This window comes from Oncorhynchus mykiss, chromosome 24 (genome assembly GCF_057628025.1).
Source record: "Oncorhynchus mykiss isolate SJ-2025 chromosome 24, ASM5762802v1, whole genome shotgun sequence".
Taxonomy (NCBI): Eukaryota; Metazoa; Chordata; class Actinopteri; order Salmoniformes; family Salmonidae; genus Oncorhynchus; species Oncorhynchus mykiss.
This window is the reverse complement of record NC_143045.1, coordinates 39,967,501-39,988,805: the sequence shown is the minus strand read 5'-3', so window position 1 is coordinate 39,988,805 and position 21,305 is coordinate 39,967,501. Positions and strand designations below refer to the sequence as shown.

Sequence of the window (21,305 nt, the reverse complement as noted above, 5' to 3'; positions counted from 1 at the left end):
TTGGTGACGTGAATATATTTAGTATAGTTTTACTTTTTTAACGTTTCACTTTTTATTTCTATGAAATTCACTGAGGAGGATAGTCCTTCCCTTCCTCCTCTGGTACAGGATAACTGTCTATGGACACGGGTTCCACTGTCTGACTGTCTGAATGTATTTACACACAAACACAGGAACACACAGGACAAAATCAGGGCACTCTTTTGATGACGGCAGCAGTTCAGTTGAGTTGGCTACCTCTCTCTTACTCTGTCTCCCTCCCTCCCTCTTTCTCTCTCTCCTTCTATTCTTCCTTCTATTCCCTCTGTCTCTTTCTGTTTTGCATACGGTGGAAGCACGTGCTGTGATAGGTGAACTGAGCCAGCTGCATCTGCATGTTTAGCTGTACTTCCTTATATGGAGAGGGGTGGTTCACAGAGAGAGAGAGAGAGAGAGAGAGAGATATGTATATTATCTACCTCGCTTGCTTTGGCAATGTTAACACGTTTCCCATGCCATTAAAGCCCCTTGAATTGAATTGAATTGAGAGAGAGAGAGAGAGAGAGAGAGAAGAGGCAGGAGTGAAAGTGAGCGAGAGGGGAGAGAAGCGAGGGAGGGAGAGAAGCGCCGCAAAGCGAGCATGAGGTTTTCACTTTCTATTCTCCGCTCAGTAGCAATCGGAGGAGTCCACGTTGAGACACAGTAAGTGAATACAGTTACTGTTTACCGTGTGTGTGTGTGTGTGTGTGTGTGTGTGTGTGTGTGTGTGTGTGTGTGTGGAGTGTGTGTGTGTGTGTGTGTGTGTAGAGAGAGAGCTCTATACTCGAGACAATTCTGCTTGTATTTACGGAGTCTCAGGTTGATATTATTGATTGGGGAAAACTTTTACTCTGTCGTGTGTTTGTGTGTATGTGTGTTTGTGTCTGTCTGTGTGTGAGTGTGTGCAGTTAGTTAGTCAGACAGTGTCCTGTGCAGTCATTTGATGCGGGACGGTTTTCAATGTGGAAAAGAGCTGAGGAGACTGTGGATGGATACCGTTAGTGTTTAATGTCCTGTACATTTGTTAACCACACGCACCGTAGACATTCTCCCCAGCAGCCTGCTCTCCACACACACACACATACACACACACACACACACACACACACACACACACACACACACACACACACACACACACACACACACACACACACACACACACACACACACACACACACACACACACACACACACACGCATAGGATCTTAATTGGATCACTCTTTTGTTGCTGAGAATTTTCCTGCACTGCAGATGAGCTTCATGTTTCACATAAATACACAGAAAATACTCAATAATACATAGTTACAATAACAGGATTTTACTTTTGGCCAGATAATAGACTGACCACTTATCAAGCAACATTATGGAATGAATGTTCAACTGTTCAAATTAAGATCCTACATATGTACAGTATGTACACACACACACACACCACACCACACAGGCACACAGACTCACCTATCCATGAAGACGCGACACTCCCCTGCATAATGAGATGACTCCTGCTGTTCAAAGGAAAGTATTAAACTCCCACGTTACCCACGGTAACGGTAACCATGCTACAGTCTGACAAACCATGTCTGGTGTGGGGGGGGGGGATTGTGTTTTTGTGTATTTCGATGGACTGATTGAGGGATTGAATGTAGGTGATACGCTACATGGCCAAAAGTGTGTGGACACCTGCTCGTCGAACGTCTCATTCCAAAATCATTGGCATTAACATGGAGTTGGTCCCCCCTTTGCTGCTATAACAGCCTCCACTCTTCTGGGAAGGCTTTCCACTAGATGTTGGAACATTGCTGCAGGGACTTGCTTCCATTCAGCCACAAGAGCATTAGTGAGGTCAAGCACTGATGCTGGGCGATTAGGTCTGGCTCGCAGTCAACTTTCCAATTCATCCCAAAGGTGTTTGATTGGGTTGAGGTCAGGGCTCTATTCAGGCCAGTCAAGTTCTTCCACACCCATCCCGACAAACAATTTCTGTATGGACCTCGCTTTGTGAACGGGGGCATTGTCATGCTAAAACAGGAAAGGGCCTTCCCCTAACTGTTGCCACGAAGTTGAAAGCACAGAATAGTCTGGAATGTCATTGTATTCTGTAGCGTTAAGATTTCCCATCACTGGAACTAATGTGCCCAAACCACGAAAACCTTCCCCTGACCATTATTCCCCCACCAAACTTGACAGTTGACACTATGCATTGGGGTAGGGAGCGTTCTGCGGCTTCTGCCAAACCCAGATTTGTTCGTTAGACTGTCAGATCGTGAAGCGTGATTCATCACTCCAGAGAAGGCATTTCCACTGCGCCATAGTCCTATGGCGGTGAGCTTTACACCACTCCAGCCGACGCCTGGCTATTGCGCATGGTGATCTTAGGCTTGTGAGCGTCTGCTCGGCCACGGAAACTCATTTCCCGAAGCTCCCAACGAACAGTTTTTGTGCTGAAGTTGTTTCCAGAGGCAGTTCTGAACTCTAAAGTGAGTGTAGAGCACTTCAGCACCCCGTTCTGTGAGCTTGTGTTTGCCTACCACTTTGCTGCTGTGCCGTTGTTGCTCCTAGACATTTCCACTTTACAATAACAGCGCTAGCAGTTGACCGGGGGGCGCTCTAGCAGGGCAGAAGTTTGACAAACTGACTTGTTGGAAAGGTGGAATCCTATGACGGCGCAACGATGAAAGTCACAGAGCTCTTTCAGTGAGGCCCATTCTACTGCCAATGTTTGTCTATGGAGATTGCATGGCTGTGTGCACGATTTTATACACCTGTCAGAAAGGGGTGTGGCTGAAATAGCAGAATCCACACGTTTAAAGGGGTGTCCACATCACTTTTTTTTTGTTTAAAGGAGATAGTTGGTGTCTAACTCAACCTGTTGGCTTGACACAGTGTATATCTGTTACTGATGTAGGTTGTCAGCTGTATAGAGGGGATATCTGGTCCAGTTAGTCTCTGGTTCCATCTCTCGCTGGTTAACGTGGATTATCATCCAGAGCAGGTCGTTCAAGATTGAAGTCAAGTCATTTTCTTTGCTCTGCTGACCAGTATTTGTCTCATTCAGGAGTAACAAAGGCCTAGTGCACTAATCCGGTGTAAATATTTGATTTCTCAGGGGGTCATGCAGCACCCTCACCACCCCTACTTATTACTCTCACCACCCCTACTTCCTGCAGAACTCTCACTACCCCTACTTCCTGCATCACCCTCACCACCCCTACTTCCTGCATCACCCTCACCACCCCTACTTCCTGCAGAACTCTCACTACCCCTACTTCCTGCAGAACTCTCACTACCACTACTTCCTGCAGAACTCTCACTACCACTACTTCCTGCAGAACTCTCACTACCCCTACTTCCTGCATCACCCTCACCACCCCTACTTCCTGCAGAACTCTCACTACCACTACTTCCTGCAGAACACTCACCACCCCTACTTCCTGCAGAACTCTCACTACCCCTACTTCCTGCATCACCCTCACTACCCATACTTCCTGCAGAACTCTCACTACCCCTACTTCCTGCAGAACTCTCACTACCTCTACTTCCTGCAGAACTCTCACTACCACTACTTCCTGCATCACCCTCACCACCCCTACTTCCTGCAGAACTCTCACTACCACTACTTCCTGCAGAACTCTCACTACCCCTACTTCCTGCATCACCCTCACCACCCCTACTTCCTGCAGAACTCTCACTACCACTACTTCCTGCAGAACACTCACCACCCCTACTTCCTGCAGAACTCTCACTACCCCTACTTCCTGCAGAACTCTCACTACCTCTACTTCCTGCAGAACTCTCACTACCCCTACTTCCTGCAGAACTCTCACTACACCTACTTCCTGCAGAACTCTCACTACACCTACTTCCTGCAGAACTCTCACTACCTCTACTTCCTGCAGAACTCTCACTACCCCTACTTCCTGCAGAACTCTCACTACACCTACTTCCTGCAGAACTCTCACTACCCCTACTTCCTGCAGAACTCTCACTACACCTACTTCCTGCAGAACTCTCACTACACCTACTTCCTGCAGAACTCTCACTACCCCTACTTCCTGCAGAACTCTCACTACCCATACTTCCTGCAGAACTCTCACTACCCCTACTTCCTGCAGAACTCTCACTACCTCTACTTCCTGCAGAACTCTCACTACCACTACTTCCTGCATCACCCTCACCACCCCTACTTCCTGCAGAACTCTCACTACCACTACTTCCTGCAGAACTCTCACTACCCCTACTTCCTGCATCACCCTCACCACCCCTACTTCCTGCAGAACTCTCACTACCACTACTTCCTGCAGAACACTCACCACCCCTACTTCCTGCAGAACTCTCACTACCCCTACTTCCTGCAGAACTCTCACTACCTCTACTTCCTGCAGAACTCTCACTACCCCTACTTCCTGCAGAACTCTCACTACACCTACTTCCTGCAGAACTCTCACTACACCTACTTCCTGCAGAACTCTCACTACCCCTACTTCCTGCAGAACTCTCACTACCCCTACTTCCTGCAGAACTCTCAATACCCCTACTTCCTGCAGCTATGGGATACATTTTGAAATCTCCAGTGAGACTGTGAGAACTTGTTGTCATCATCATCATCATCATCATCATCATCATCATCATCATCATCATCGTCGTCGCCTATCAATGTCGTCAGCAGTCTCGTTCCACTGTGACTTCCCTCCAGACAGTCTGTCTCCCTCTTTGGGCTCCCGAATGGTGCAGTGCTCTAAGATACTGCATCTCAACGCTATAGAGGCGTCACGACAGACCCTGGTTCGATCCCGGGCTGTATCACAACCGGCTGTGTTGAAGAGTTCCCTAGGGCGGCGCAATTGACCCAGAGTCGTCCGGGTTAAGGGAGGGTTTTGCCGGGGTGGGCTGTCATTGTAAAATAAGAATTTGTTCTTAACTGACTTGCCGAGTTAAATGAAGGTTAAATAAATGTCTACAGACACGTCTCTTTTGATCTGCACCCCTCCTCCTCTCTCTCTCTCTCTGTCTCTCTCTCTCTTTCTCACTCTCTCTCTCTCTGACTCTCTCCTCTCTCTCTCTCCTTCTCTCTCTCTCTGTCTCTCTCTCTCCTTCTCCCTCTCTCCTTCTCTCTCTCTCTCTGTCTCTCTTTCTGCCTCTCTCTCTTTCTCTTTCTCTTTCTCTCTCTCTCTCTCTCTCTCTCTCTCTCTCTCTCCCCTATCTCTCTCTCTCTCTCTCTCCTCTATCTCTCTCTCCCTCTGTCTCTATCCTTCTCCCTCTCTCTCTCTCTCTCTCTCTCTCTCCCTGTCTCTCGTCTCTCTCCTTCTCTCTGTCTCTCCTTCTCTCTCTCTCTCTCTCACTCCTTCTCTCTCGGTCTCTCTCTCCTTCTCTCTCTGTCTCTCTTTCTCTCCGTCTCTCTATCCTTCTCTCTCTCTCTCCTTCTCTCTCTCTCTCTCTCCTTCTCTCTCTCTCTCTCCTTCTCTCTCTCTCTCTCAGCGGTAACAGTGCGATAAAGGCTTGAACACAGAGCTGCTAGATCTACAAGGTCATTAGTAGTGTCTGTCTGTCTGTCTGTCTGTCTGTATGTCTGTCTGTCTGTCTGTCTGTCTGACCCCAGTATGCCATGTCTCACCGTATCACAGTGCATTTTCTTATACGTTAATTAAGCAAACATTTGTGTGTGTGTGTGTTTAGATGTGGGTGTGTGTTTAGATGCTTTGCTGAGCTGTGGAGTAAATAAGTGGCTCTTTAGATGTGTATGTCTCTCTCTGTCTCTCTGTCTCTCTCCTTTCCTTTCCTCTTGGCACAGATCTGTTCTTCAAAAGTGATGTCATCTATCTGTCTCCCTCAGTAATCACAAGGGGTGTCTGTGGAATGCAGATCTGTGTGTGTGTGTGTGTGTGCTTTTATTATAGAGAGAGAGAGAGGGTTTGTTGCAGCAGAGGGGGGGCAGGGTAGGACATCTAGAAACAAACCTAAAAACAAACTAAGATAAAATAAACAAAGCTAAAAAGTGAAGTAACAAATCAAGAAAATGGCGAAGATGATTTCCAAGTGAACTTCTAGTGAGGTCATAGGGCGTCATCGTAAATGAGAATTTGTTCATAACTGACTAGTGGAATGAAGGTTAAAAAAACAAACAAAGGTCATCACTGCGAGACAGACACGGCACGTCGACTGTGAATGGTGGAGTTCCTGCCCGACTACGTTTCAGACTCATGACATCATCTTACAGCGCCTGGATAGGTATTTAACGTATCAGCTAATCGTACTGACTGACTGACTGCCCAGTCGATGACGTGGCATGCAACCATTGGTTGATTCAATGCAACGCCTGAGCATTTAGTAGGCCAGGAGTTCGACCGACAGGAGCTCGACCGACAGGAGAACGACCGACAGGAGTTCGACCGACAGGAGCTCGACCGACAGGAGCTCGACCGACAGGAGCTCGACCGACAGGAGCTCGACCGCATGTTCTACACAGAGTTACACAGAGTTACCTCTGCTGCAGAGGAAAAGTTCATTAGAGTTAACTGCACCTCAGATTTCAGCCCAAATAAATGCTTCACAGAGTTCAAGTAACAGACACATCTCAAAATCAATTGTTCAGAGGAGACTGTGTGAATCAGGCCTTCATGGTCAAATTGCTGCAAAGAAACCACTACTAAAGGACACCAATAAGAAGAAGAGACTTTCTTGGGCCAAGAAATATGAGCAACGGTGGAAATCTGTCCTTTGGTTTGATGAGTCCAAATTTGCAATTTTTGATTCCAAACTGCTGTGTCTTTGTGAGATGCAGAGTAGGTGAACAGATGATCTCTGCATGTGTAATTCCCACCGTAAAGCATGGAGGAGGAGGTGTTATGGTGTGGGGGTGCTTTGCTGGTGACACTGTCTGGGATTTACTTAGAATTCAAGGCACACTTAACCAGCATGGCTGCCACAGCATTCTGCAGCGATACGCCTTGCCATCTGGTTTGAGCTTAGTGGGACTATAATTTATTTTTCAACAGGACAATGACCCAACACACCTGGCCTCCACAATCAGCCGACCTCAACCAAATTGAGATGGTTTGGGATGAGTTGGAATGCAGAGTGAAGGAAAAGCAGCCAACAAGTACTCAGCATATGTGTGAATTCCTTCAAGACTGTTGGAAAAGCATTCCAGGTGAAGCTGGTTGAGAGAACGCCAAGAGTATGCAAAGCTGTCATCAACGCAAAGGGTGCCTACTTTAAATAATCTGTATTTTTGAATTGTTTGACACTTTTTTTTTTTGGTTACCACATAATTCCATGTGTGGTATTTCATAGTTTTGATGTCTTCACTATAATTATACAATGTAGAAAATCACAAAAATATATAGAAAAACCCTTGAATGAGTAGGTGTTCTAAAACTTTTGACCAGTGGTCCTCCAGAGCTTTTAAAAGTGATTTCCCCAGAACAGAAAAGAAACCGTTTGAGGTGACATTGAGACACAGAACATATTACCCCTCCGTACTGTGACCTCTACCATTGGGACGGGGAGAAGAACATCTATCCTATTCTGTTCAGCACTCTGGGAAGCAAGAGAAGGTTTTTGACACCTTAAACCCCTTCAAATATCCTAGATTACACACCACTTCTGTGAATTAGAGCTCTGGGCAGGGTACTAGTGTCTGCCTGACAAGGATAATTTTTACCAATAACACTATAATCTCTCTCTCTGGTTCTCTCGGTCTCTAGGTCTCTCTCTCTCTAGGTCTCTCTCGGTCTCTCTCTCTCTACGTCTCTCTCGGTCTCTCTCTCTCTAGGTCTCTCTCGGTCTCTCTCTCTCTAGGTCTCTCTCTCTCTAGGTCTCTCTCTCTCTCTCTCTCTCTCTCTCTGGGACTGGGTCTGTGTTTGGAGGAGAGAGGGACTGGGGCTGTGCTGGGAGGAGAGAGGGACTGGAGCTGTGCTGGGAGGAGAGAGGGACTGGGTCTGTGCTGGGAGGAGAGAGGGACTGGGTCTGTGAGGAGTGAGGGACTGGGTCTGTGCTGGGAGGAGAGAGGGACTGGGGCTGTGCTGGGAGGAGAGAGGGACTGGAGCTTGGAGGAGAAAGGGACTGGGTCTGTGTTTGGAGGAGAGAGGGACTGGGGCTGTGCTGGGAGGAGAGAGGGACTGGGGCTGTGCTGGGAGGAGAGAGGGACTGGAGCAGGGTCTGGGAGGAGAGAGTCACTGGGTCTGGAAGGAGAGAGGGACTGGGTCTGGGAGGAGAGAGGGACTGGGGCTGGGAAGAGAGAGGGACTGGGTCTGGGAGGAGAGAGGGACTGGGGCTGGGAGGAGAGAGGGACTGGGGCTGGGAGGAGAGAGGGACTGGGTCTGGGAGGAGAGAGGGAATGGGTCTGGGAGGAGAGAGGGACTGGGGCTGGGAGGAGAGAGGGACTGGAGCAGGGTCTGGGAGGAGAGAGTCACTGGGTCTGGAAGGAGAGAGGGACTGGGTCTGGGAGGAGAGAGGGACTGGGGCTGGGAAGAGAGAGGGACTGGGTCTGGGAGGAGAGAGGGACTGGGGCTGGGAGGAGAGAGGGACTGGGTCTGGGAGGAGAGAGGGACTGGGGCTGGGAGGAGAGAGGGACTGTGGCTGTGCTGAGAGGAGATTTATGCTGGTGAACTCAATGACACCACTGCTGCATCACAGTACTCTGCAGTTACTCAGGAGGAGCCTCTCTCTCTCTCTCTCTCTCTCTCTCACACGCACACGCACACGCACACTCCTCAACTGGTGTGTGTCTGAGTGTCAGACTGTTGAAACACACGCACTGATATGATACTGAAGACGACAGCATGACACTTCAAGGCCTGTCTGCCTACCCACCTCTGTTTACGCTACAGATGCAGAGGGAGGGGAGCCCTGTGTGTGTCTGTGTGTGCACGCTAGTGCGTCCATGCTTGTGAGGGCAGATAGAATACTGTTTACACAGTGTCCTGAATTTCAAGGGAAGAAAGGTGAAGAAATAGCTTCCAACTAAAAGCATTTTCCTTCTCCTTCTATCCATCACTGATGGTTTTCTCCCTCTATCCATCACTGATGGTTTTCTCCCTCTATCCATCACTGATAGTTTTCTCCCTCTATCCATCACTGATGGTTTTCTCCCTCTATCCATCACTGATGGTTTTCTCCTTCTATCCATCACTGATAGTTTTCTCCCTCTATCCATCACTGATGGTTTTCTCCTTCTATCCATCACTGATGGTTTTCTGCTTCTATCCATCACTGATGGTTTTCTCCCTCTATCCATCACTGATGGTTTTCTCCCTCTATCCATCACTGATGGTTTTCTCCTTCTATCCATCACTGATGGTTTTCTCCCTCTATCCATCACTGATGGTTTTCTCCCTCTATCCATCACTGATGGTTTTCTCCCTCTATCCATCACTGATGGTTTTCTGCTTCTATCCATCACTGATGGTTTTCTCCCTCTATCCATCACTGATGGTTTTCTGCTTCTATCCATCACTGATGGTTTTCTCCCTCTATCCATCACTGATGGTTTTCTCCCTCTATCCATCACTGATGGTTTTCTGCTTCTGTCCATCACTGGGACAGTTGATCCTCTCGGAGGTTGGGCTGCTGTCTGATGGTTTTCTCCCTCTATCCATCACTGATGGTTTTCTCCCTCTATCCATCACTGATGGTTTTCTGCTTCTGTCCATCACTGGGACAGTTGATCCTCTCGGAGGTTGGGCTGCTGTCTGATGGTTTTCTCCCTCTATCCATCACTGATGGTTTTCTCCCTCTATCCATCACTGATGGTTTTCTCCCTCTATCCATCACTGATGGTTTTCTCCTTCTATCCATCACTGATGGTTTTCTCCTTCTATCCATCACTGATGGTTTTCTCCCTCTATCCATCACTGATGGTTTTCTCCCTCTATCCATCACTGATGGTTTTCTCCCTCTATCCATCACTGATGGTTTTCTGCTTCTATCCTTCACTGATGGTTTTCTCCCTCTATCCATCACTGATGGTTTTCTCCCTCTATCCATCACTGATGGTTTTCTCCTTCTATCCATCACTGATGGTTTTCTCCCTCTATCCATCACTGATGGTTTTCTGCTTCTGTCCATCACTGATGGTTTTCTCCCTCTATCCATCACTGATGGTTTTCTCCCTCTATCCATCACTGATGGTTTTCTCCTTCTATCCATCACTGATGGTTTTCTCCTTCTATCCATCACTGATGGTTTTCTCCTTCTATCCATCACTGATGGTTTTCTCCTTCTATCCATCACTGATGGTTTTCTCCTTCTATCCATCACTGATGGTTTTCTCCTTCTATCCATCACTGATGGTTTTCTCCTTCTATCCTTCACTGATGGTTTTCTCCTTCTATCCATCACTGATGGTTTTCTCCTTCTATCCATCACTGATGGTTTTCTCCCTCTATCCATCACTGATGGTTTTCTCCTTCTATCCATCACTGATGGTTTTCTCCTTCTATCCATCACTGATGGTTTTCTCCTTCTATCCATCACTGATGGTTTTCTCCTTCTATCCATCACTGATGGTTTTCTGCTTCTATGCATCACTGATGGTTTTCTCCTTCTATCCATCACTGATGGTTTTCTCCCTCTATCCATCACTGATGGTTTTCTCCCTCTATCCATCACTGATGGTTTTCTCCCTCTATCCATCACTGATGGTTTTCTGCTTCTATCCATCACTGATGGTTTTCTCCTTCTATCCATCACTGATGGTGTTCTGCTTCTATCCATCACTGATGGTTTTCTGCTTCTATCCATCACTGATGGTTTTCTGCTTCTATCCATTACTGATGGTTTTCTGCTTCTATCCATCACTGATGGTTTTCTGCTTCTATCCATCACTGATGGTTTCTGCTTCTATCCATCACTGATGGTTTTCTCCTTCTATCCATCACTGATGGGTTTCTGTTTCTATCCATCACTGATGGTTTTCTCTTTCTATCCATCACTGATGGTTTTCTCCTTCTATCCATCACTGATGGTTTTCTCCTTCTATCCATCACTGATGGTTTTCTCCTTCTATCCATCACTGATGGTTTTCTCCCTCTATCCATCACTGATGTTTTTCTCCCTCTATCCATCACTGATGGTTTTCTCCCTCTATCCATCACTGATGGTTTTCTGCTTCTATCCATCACTGATGGTTTTCTCCTTCTATCCATCACTGATGGTGTTCTGCTTCTATCCATCACTGATGGTTTTCTGCTTCTATCCATCACTGATGGTTTTCTGCTTCTATCCATCACTGATGGTTTTCTGCTTCTATCCATCACTGATGGTTTTCTCCTTCTATCCTTCACTGATGGTTTTCTCCTTCTATCCATCACTGATGGTTTTCTCCTTCTATCCATCACTGATGGTTTTCTCCTTCTATCCATCACTGATGGTTTTCTCCCTCTATCCATCACTGATGGTTTTCTGCTTCTATCCATCACTGATGGTTTTCTCCTTCTATCCATCACTGATGGTTTTCTCCTTCTATCCATCACTGATGGTTTTCTCCTTCAATCCATCACTGATGGTTTTCTCCTTCTATCCATCACTGATGGTTTACTCCTTCTATCCATCACTGATGGTTTTTGGCTTCTATCCATCACTGATGGTTTTCTCCCTCTATCCATCACTGATGGTTTTCTCCCTCATTCCATCACTGATGGTTTTCTCCCTCTATCCATCACTGATGGTTTTCTCCCTCTATCCACCACTGATGGTTTTCTGCTTCTATCCATCACTGATGGTTTTCTCCTTCTATTCATCACTGATGGTTTTCTCCTTCTATCCATCACTGATGGTTTTCTCCTTCTATCCATCACTGATGGTTTTCTTCTATCCATCACTGATGGTTTTCTCCCTCTATCCATCACTGATGGTTTTCTCCTTCTATCCATCACTGATGGTTTTCTCCTTCTATCCTTCACTGATGGTTTTCTCCTTCTATCTATCACTGATGGTTTTCTCCTTCTATCCATCACTGATGGATTTCTCCTTCTATCCATCACTGATGGTTTTCTCCTTCTATCCATCACTGATGGTTTTCTCCTTCTATCCATCACTGATGGTTTTCTCCCTCTATCCATCACTGATGGTTTTCTCCTTCTATCCATCACTGATGGTTTTCTCCTTCTATCCATCACTGATGGTTTTCTCCCTCTATCCATCACTGATGGTTTTTTCCTTCTATCCATCACTGATGGTTTTCTCCTTCTATCCATCACTGATGGTTTTCTCCCTCTATCCATCACTGATGGTTTTCTGCTTCTATCCATCACTGATGGTTTTCTCCTTCTATCCATCACTGATGGTTTTCTCCCTCTATCCATCACTGATGGTTTTCTGCTTCTATCCATCACTGATGGTTTTCTCCCTCTATCCATCACTGATGGTTTTCTCCTTCTATCCATCACTGATGGTTTTCTGCTTCTATCCATCACTGATGGTTTTCTGCTTCTGTCCATCACTGGGACATTTGATCCTCTCGGAGGTTGGGCTGCTGTCTGATGGTTTTCTCCCTCTATCCATCACTGATGGTTTTCTCCTTCTATCCATCACTGATGGTTTTCTACTTCTATCCATCACTGATGGTTTTCTCCTTCTATCCATCACTGATGGTTTTCTGCTTCTATCCGTCACTGATGGTTTTCTGCTTCTATCCATCACTGATGGTTTTCTGCTTCTATCCATCACTGATGGTTTTCTCCCTCTATCCATCACTGATGGTTTTCTCCCTCTATCCATCACTGATGGTTTTCTCCTTCTATCCATCACTGATGGTTTTCTGCTTCTATCCTTCACTGATGGTTTTCTCCTTCTATCCATCACTGATGGTTTTCTCCCTCTATCCATCACTGATGGTTTTCTCCTTCTATCCATCACTGATGGTTTTCTCCTTCTATCCATCACTGATGGTTTTCTGCTTCTATCCATCACTGATGGTTTTCTGCTTCTATCCATCACTGATGTTTTTCTCCTTCTATCCATCACTGATGGTTTTCTGCTTCTATCCATCACTGATGGTTTTCTACCTCTATCCATCACTGATGGTTTTCTCCTTCTATCCATCACTGATGGTTTTCTCCTTCTATCCATCACTGATGGTTTTCTGCTTCTATCCATCACTGATGGTTTTCTCCCTCTATCCATCACTGATGGTTTTCTGCTTCTATCCATCACTGATGGTTTTCTCCTTCTGTCGTTCACTAGGACAGTTGATCCTCTCGGAGGTTGGGCTGCTGTCTGATGGTTTTCTCCCTCTATCCATCACTGGGACAGTTGATCCTCTCAGAGGTTGGGCTGCTGTCTGATAGTTTTCTCCTTCTATCCACCACTGGGCCAGTTGATCCTCTCGGAGGTTGGGCTGCTGTCTGATGGTTTTCTCCTTCTTTCCATCACTGGGCCAGTTGATCCTCTCAGAGGTTGGGCTGCTGTCTGATGGTTTTCTGCTCAGTAATAGTGATGTGGTCTGGGCTGTGTGTTCTATGTAACAGGATATAGATCAAAGCGAAGACAGAATCAAAACCCTGACTGTAACAGGTAACATCCACCTAATGAATGACTGTTGTCCAGTGGGTCAATGGCAGACATGATTGGTCCTCCCGAATCACTGAATAGCAGGCTATTTCTTTCCATTGGTCCACTGCTTTTAAAGGGACAGGTCTGCATTTAGAACAATAACAAAGCGGCCACCCCGCCTCCGTTTTGGTCAAAAGCTGAGGGAACAGCGCACTGTCCAATTAAAGTACTTTTTGTGCTTATCCATGTGTTGTGTACTGTAATGTACTGTACAGGGGCAGACAAGAGAAGGTGGTCTGACTGTGAACGATGCAGAGACAGATAAGGAGACAAAGATGGATGGAGACAAGGAGTGAGAGAGAGAAAGACGGAGGGAGAGGGAGAGAGAGAGAGAGACGGAGGGAGAGGAAGAGAGAGAGAGAGACGGAGAGGGAGAGAGACGGAGAGAGAGGGAGAGAGACGGAGGGAGAGGGAGAGAGAGGGAGAGAGACAGAGGGAGAGGGAGAGGGAGAGAGAGAGAGAGAGAGAGAGAGAGAGAGAGAGAGATTGAGGGAGAGAGAGAGAGAGAGAGAGAGATGGAGGGAGAGAGAGAGAGAGAGACGGAGGGAGAGGGAGAGAGAGAGAAACAGAGAGAGAGAGAGACAGAGGGAGAGAGAGAGAGAGAGAGAAACAGAGAGAGAGAGAGAGAGAAAGACGGAGGGAGAGAGAGAGACTAAGAGAGAGAGAGAGGGAGAGAGAGACAGAGGGAGAGGGAGAGGGAGAGGGAGAGTGAGAGGGAGAGGGAGAGGGAGAGGGAGAGGGAGAGGGAGAGAGAGAGGGAGAGAGAGACAGAGGGAGAGGGAGAGAGAGAGACGTAGGGAGAGAGAGAGAGACGGGGAGAGAGAGAGAGAGAGAGAGACAGAGGGAGAGGGAGAGAGAGAGAGAGAAACGGAGAGAGAGAGAGAGAGAGAAAGACAGAGAGAGAGAGAGAGAGAGAGAGAGAGAGAGAGAGAGAGAGAGAGAGATGGAGGGAGAGGGAGAGAGTGAGAGATGGAGGGAGAGAGAGAGAGAGAGAGAGAGAGAGAGAGATGGAGGGAGAGGGAGAGAGTGAGAGAGAGAGAGAGAGAATTTTTGTGAGTGTAATATTCACTGTAATTTTTTATTGTTTACTTCACTTTTGTTTATTATCTATTTCACTTGCTTGGCAACGTAAACATATGTTTCACATGCCGATAAAGCCCTTTGAATTTAATGTAATTTAATTGAGAGAGAAAAAAGAGAGAGAGAGAGGAGAGAGAGGAGGAGAGAGAGAAGACAAGAGAGAGAGAAGAGAGAGTGAGATAGAGAGCAAGGGGTACCGTTGTAGCATTACGTTATCAAAACATCCTTCTCTCTCTCCTTCTCTCTCCTTCTCTCTCTCCTCCTCTCTCTCCTCTCTCCTTCTCTCTCTCCTCCTCTCTCTCCTCTCTCTTCTCTCTCTCCTTCTCTCTCCTTCTCTCTCTCATTCTCTCTCTCCTTCTCTCTATTCTTCTCTCTATACCTATCTCACTGCTCCGATTAAGGCTTCCCCTGGTTTCCATGGAGATAACGATATCACAGCACTTTACCGTGGGTACTGCAGCATGAGGTGCATGAATGAGGGAGAGAGGGAGAGTGAGAGAGACAGAAAAGAGAGAGAGAGGGAGAGAGAGGGAGAGAGAGAGGGAGGGCTACAGAGGAAGAGAGGAATTAAATGAGGACATCTATTAAAAGGAGGATGAATTGAGTACCAAGGCAACAGTAGAGGTGGGAGTGGAAGATTCCATCTAGTCGTCTTCAAGCTCTTCCCGTCCGATCAGCTGACGTGGCTGGAACAGTTTTATCATGGCAGATACGTGTCCGATTTCTATCTCACACCTGGTCAATGAAAGATGGGACACAAACATAAACTCATCCAAATAAATGTTTCTCAGTAGTCTTGCTGATGAGTACACCACAGACTGTGTGAGAGGCTCTGAGACAGATAGACAGCCTATGTAAATGAGCTGGGAAGAAGAAACCAGTCTACAGTTTGGATGAATAGGTAAAATACTTGCCTTGGACAAGCCAAATTCCAGAGGGGGAGAGACGTTGAGAGAAAGAGATGGCGAGAGAGATGGAAATTGATGGAGGGAGGGAGGGAGGGAGACAGAAGCGAATGAAAAATGGTCCTAAATTCTCCAGGTCTCCAGGTGGAATGCAAACTGAGTGCCAGGATGGAAAATCTTTCCTCTTTTCTACCTCTTTTCTACCTCATCTACCCTCTCTCACAAAAGTTCCAAAAGAATAAAAACATTTCATTTCAAATGTCATATTATGTCTATAATATATTATGTCTATATACATTGTTGAAATGATGTGTAAATACTTAAAGTATAAAATGAAAAATAAATAAACAGAAATATGTGTTGTATTTAGAATGGTGTTTGTTCTTCACTGGTTGCCCTTTTCTTGTGGCAACAGGTCACAAATCTTGCTGCTGTGATGGTACACTGTGGTATTTCACCCAGTAGATATGGGAGTTTATCAAATGTATATTTGTTAAAAAAAAAATAGTGGATCTGTGTAATCTGAGGGAAATATGTGTCTCTAATATGGTCATACATTTGGCAGGAGGTTAGGAAGTGCAACTCAGCCTGTCTTCTCATACGGCGGCCTTTCTCAATAGCAAGGCTATGCTCACTGAGTCTGTACATTGTCAAAGATTTCCTTATGTTTGGGTCAGTCACAGTGGACAGGTATTCTGCCTCTGTGTACTCTCTGTTTAGGGTCAGTCACAGTGGACAGGTATTCTGCCTATGTGTACTCTCTATTTAGGGTCAGTCACAGTGGTCAGGTATTCTGCCACTGTGTACTCTCTATTTAGGGTCAGTCACAGTGGACAGGTATTCTGCCACTGTGTACTCTCTGTTTAGCGTCAGTCACAGTGGACAGGTATTCTGCCACTGTGTACTCTCTGTTTAGGGTCAGTCACAGTGGTCAGGTATTCTGCCACTGTGTACTCTCTGTTTAGGGTCAGTCACAGTGGTCAGGTATTCTGCCACTGTGTACTCTCTGTTCAGGGTCAGTCACAGTGGACAGGTATTCTGCCTCTGTGTACTCTCTGTTTAGGGTCAGTCACAGTGGTCAGGTATTCTGCCACTGTGTACTCTCTGTTTAGGGTCAGTCACAGTGGTCAGGTATTCTGCCACTGTGTACTCTCTGTTTAGGGTCAGTCACAGTGGTCAGGTATTCTGCCACTGTGTACTCTCTGTTTAGGGTCAGTCACAGTGGACAGGTATTCTGCCACTGTGTACTCTCTGTTTAGGGTCAGTCACAGTGGACAGGTATTCTGCCACTGTGTACTCTCTGTTTAGGGTCAGTCACAGTGGTCAGGTATTCTACCTCTGTGTACTCTCTGTTTAGGGTCAGTCACAGTGTTCAGGTATTCTGCCACTGTGTACTCTCTGTTTAGGGTCAGTCACAGTGGTCAGGTATTCTGCCTCTGTGTACTCTCTATTTAGGGTCAGTCACAGTTGTCAGGTATTCTGCCTATGTGTACTCTCTGTTTAGCGTCAGTCACAGTGGACAGGTATTCTGCCTCTGTGTACTCTCTGTTTAGGGTCAGTCACAGTGGTCAGATATTCTGCCACTGTGTACTCTCTGTTTAGGGTCAGTCACAGTGGTCAGGTATTCTGCCACTGTGTACTCTCTGTTTAGGGTCAGTCACAGTGGTCAGGTATTCTGCCTCTGTGTACTCTCTGTTTAGGGTCAGTCACAGTGGTCAGGTATTCTGCCACTGTGTTCTCTCTGTTTCGGGTCAAATAACATTCCACTTGACCTGTTTTTTGATAAAATCTTTCCAATGTCTGAAGTAATTATCTTTTGTTTTGTCATGAATTGGTTGGGTCTAATTGTGCTGCTGTCCTGGGGCTCTGTGGGGTGTGTTTGTGTTTGTGAACAGAGCCCCAGGACCCGCTTGCTTAGGGGACTCTTATCCAGGTTCATCTCTCTGTAGGTGATGTCTTTTTTATGGAAGGTTTGGGAATCGCTTCCTTTTGTAGAATTTAGCTTATTTTTTCTGGATTTGGATAATTAGCAGGTATCAGCCTAATTCTGCTCTGCAAGCATTATTTGGTGTTCCTTCTCCCGTCTCCTTCACTCTCTCCCTCTCTCCTCTCCTCTCCTTCACCCTCTCACCTCTCATTCACCCTCTCTGCCCTCTCTCCTCCCCTTCACACTCTCTCCCTCTCTCTTCTCCTTCACCCCCTCTCCCTCTCTACTATCCTTCACCCTCTCTCTCTCTCTCTCCTCTCCTTCCCCCTCTCTGCTCTCTCTCCTCTCCTTCACAATCTCTCCCACTCTCTTTTTCAGTTCCAATCACATTCTGCTTTGCCTCTTCTTCTCTCCTTCTCTCCCTGTCATTTCATCCTCTCGACCTCTCCCTCTGTCTTCTAACTCCTTCCCTCTTCCCTCTAACAGTCATAACAGTCATGTTCTTCTCAGTAAGTGGGTATTTAGGAAAGCAGAAATTACTACATTGCCCAGCATTAGGGCAGTGGTGGTCATGACATTTTCATCATTGACCATTAATAAACATAAACACAAGTAGCATCTCTGGGCTTCCACTCATAGCCTACAAGCCACTGATGAAGACCTTTGGAACAGCTACATTTTAACAAGTACATGAATTCCGTGTAATATAGTCTATACCATCACAATAAATCCATTATGTATATTAGACAGGTGTAAAGAAACAAGATATGAAGAAAATGTATTTCAGAAGAACAGAATAATATACTCAGAGTTGGAGAAGTTATTTGGCCACTTTACTTGTGATACAAACCTTATCAAAACATATAGGCCCTATGGGCTGGGGTACATGAGGTGTGATACTAACCTTATCAAAACATATAGGCCCTATGGGCTGGGGTACATGAGGTGTGATACTAACCTTATCAAAACATATAGGCCCTATGGGCTGGGGTACATGAGGTGTGATACAAACCTTATCAAAACATATAGGCCTATGGGCTGGGCTACATGAGGTGTGCAACTAGGATGTGAAAAAAATCACTAAAAAAGGTATGCGCTGTTTCTTGCCTTTTACTGCATCGTTCACAAGTGATAACATGTCATTCACGCATTGATATATCCAAGATGGCGTAGCAGTCAGGCGTCTTTGTGTCTTTTTATATATTTTTTCTTCGCATATATTTTTAATTTTTCTTAACTTCAACATCCTGCAACCCGACTCACTCGATGTGGATCTGCTATTTTATTTACTTTAGAACCGGAACCCTCAGCAGAAGCTACCCAGCTAACTAGCTCCTAGCTAGTAGTCAGCTAGCCACTGCTAGCGGTCATCAGCTAAACTTTAGCCCGGCCAACTCTCGCCAGTCTGCACAGCGCGACTCAAAACAGAGCAAATTGGACTTATTTTTCTCCATATCTCCAGATTCCTACCTCAAGCTCTGAACCTCTTCACCTGGATCATCGCAGGCTAGCTAAGCTGCTATCCAAGTGGCTACTCCTGGCTAATGTCTCTGTCCCGAAGCAAGAACCAATTATCCCAGAGCTAGCCTTCGCTAGGTCCATCTCCCGGCTAGCCGAAGAGGTCCATCAGCCTTGGGCTACAATACCTATTTTGCCAATTGGCCTGGACCCCCGCCGACTCATCACAACTGGACTACCGACGTAATCTGCTTGAGGGGGATTTTCAACTGGCTTCTCCATCGCGACATCCCCTGAATGCCCATCTGCTAGCCTTCAGCCGCGGCCTGCTAGCTGTCTAGAGCATATCGGACTGTTAGCTTAAGAGGTCCGCCAGACAACTTGCTGCCAGAACCGCCGTGTCTCTGAGCCACTCACTGGACCCCTGTGATCACTCGGCTACACATGCCTCTCCTTAATGTCAATATGCCTTGTCCATTGCTGTTTTGGTTATTATTGCCTTATTTCACTGTAGAGCCTCTAGCCCTGCTCAATAGGCTTCAGCTATCTATTTAGTTCCACCTCCCACACACGCGGTGACCTCTTCTGGTTTAAATTATGTTTCAAGAGACAATATCTCTCTCATCGTCACTCAGTGCATAGGTTTACCTCCACTGTATTCACATCCTACCATTCCTTTGCTAGTACATTATGCCTTGAGTCAATTCTACTGTGCCCAGAAACCTGCTCCTTTTACTCTCTGTTCTGAACGTACTAGACAACCAGTTCTTATAGTCTTTAGCCGTACTCTTATCCTACTCCTCCTCTGTTCCTTTGATGATGTAGAGGTTAATCCAGGCTCTGCAGTGCCTAGCTCCACTCCCATTTCCCAGGCGCTCTCGTTTGTAAACTTCTGTAACCATAAAAGCTTTGGTTTCAGGCATGTTCATGCATGCAGCACTAGAAGCCTCCTCCTTAAGTTTGTTTTATTCGCTGCCTTAGCACACTCTGCCAACCCGGATGTTTATTTTATTTATTTTTATTTCACCTTTATTTAACCAGGTAGGCAAGTTGAGAACAAGTTCTCATTTACAATTGCGACCTGGCCAAGATAAAGCAAAGCAGTTCGACACATACAACGACACAGAGTTACACATGGAGTAAAACAAACATACAGTCAATAATACAGTATAAACAAGTCTATATACGATGTGAGAAAATGAGGTGAGATAAGGGAGGTAAAGGCAAAAAGGCCATGGTGGCAAAGTAGATACAATATAGCAAATAAAACACTGGAATGGTAGATTTGCAATGGGAGAATGTGCAAAGTAGAAATAAAAATAATGGGGGTGCAAAGGAGCAAAATAAATTAATTAATTAAATACAGTAGGGAAAGAGGTAGTTGTTTGGGCTAAATTATAGGTGGGCTATGTACAGGTGCAGTAATCTGTGAGCTGCTCTGACAGTTGGTGCTTAAAGCTAGTGAGGGAGATAAGTGTTTCCAGTTTCAGAGATTTTTGTAGTTTGTTCCAGTCATTGGCAGCAGAGAACTGGAATGAGAGGCGGCCAAAGAAAGAATTGGTTTTGGGGGTGACTAGAGAGATATACCTGCTGGAGCGTGTGCTACAGGTGGGAGATGCAATGGTGACCAGCGAGCTGAGATAAGGGGGGACATTACCTAGCAGGGTCTTGTAGATGACATGGAGCCAGTGGGTTTGGCGACGAGTATGAAGCGAGGGCCAGCCAACGAGAGCGTACAGGTCGCAATGGTGGGTAGTATATGGGGCTTTGGTGACAAAACGGATTGCACTGTGATAGACTGCATCCAATTTGTTGAGTAGGGTATTGGAGGCTATTTTGTAAATGACATCGCCAAAGTCGAGGATTGGTAGGATGGTCAGTTTTACAAGGGTATGTTTGGCAGCATGAGTGAAGGTCCTAGCAGTGTCTGAATCCTGGCTTAAGAAGACCATCAAAAACCCAGAAATGTCCATCCCTAACTATAACATTTTCTGACAAGATAGAACTGCCAAAGGGGGCGGAGTTGCAATCTACTGCAGAGATAGCCTGCAGAGATCTGTCTTATTATCCAGGTCTGTGCCCAAACAATTTGAGATTCTACTTTTAAAAATCCACCTTTCCAGAAACACGTCTCTCTCTGTTGCCGCTTGCTATAGACCACCTTCTGCCCCCAGCTATGTCCTGGACATCATATGTGAATTGATTGCCCCCCATCTATATTCAGAGCTCGTACTGTTAGATGACCTAAACTGGAACATGCTTAACACCCCGGCCATCCTACAATCTAAGTTTGATGCCCTCAATCTCACACAAATTATCAATGAACCTACCAGGTACAACCCCAAATCCGTAAACACAGGCA

The 21,305-nt window shown here is 46.1% G+C and overlaps 1 protein-coding gene across 7 annotated transcripts in view; it reads left to right on the top strand.

The window, feature by feature from the left end:
• Positions 1-415: 415 nt before the first annotated feature.
• Positions 416-21,305, top strand: part of LOC110523138 (muscleblind-like protein 1) — a 121,603-nt gene continuing 100,713 nt past the window's right edge. For all 7 annotated transcript variants that reach the window (XM_090218963.1, XM_090218962.1, XM_090218964.1 and 4 more), the window contains exon 1: positions 416-681. The gene's annotated coding sequence lies outside the window, so the exon portion shown is untranslated. The remainder of the gene's footprint in view (positions 682-21,305) is intronic.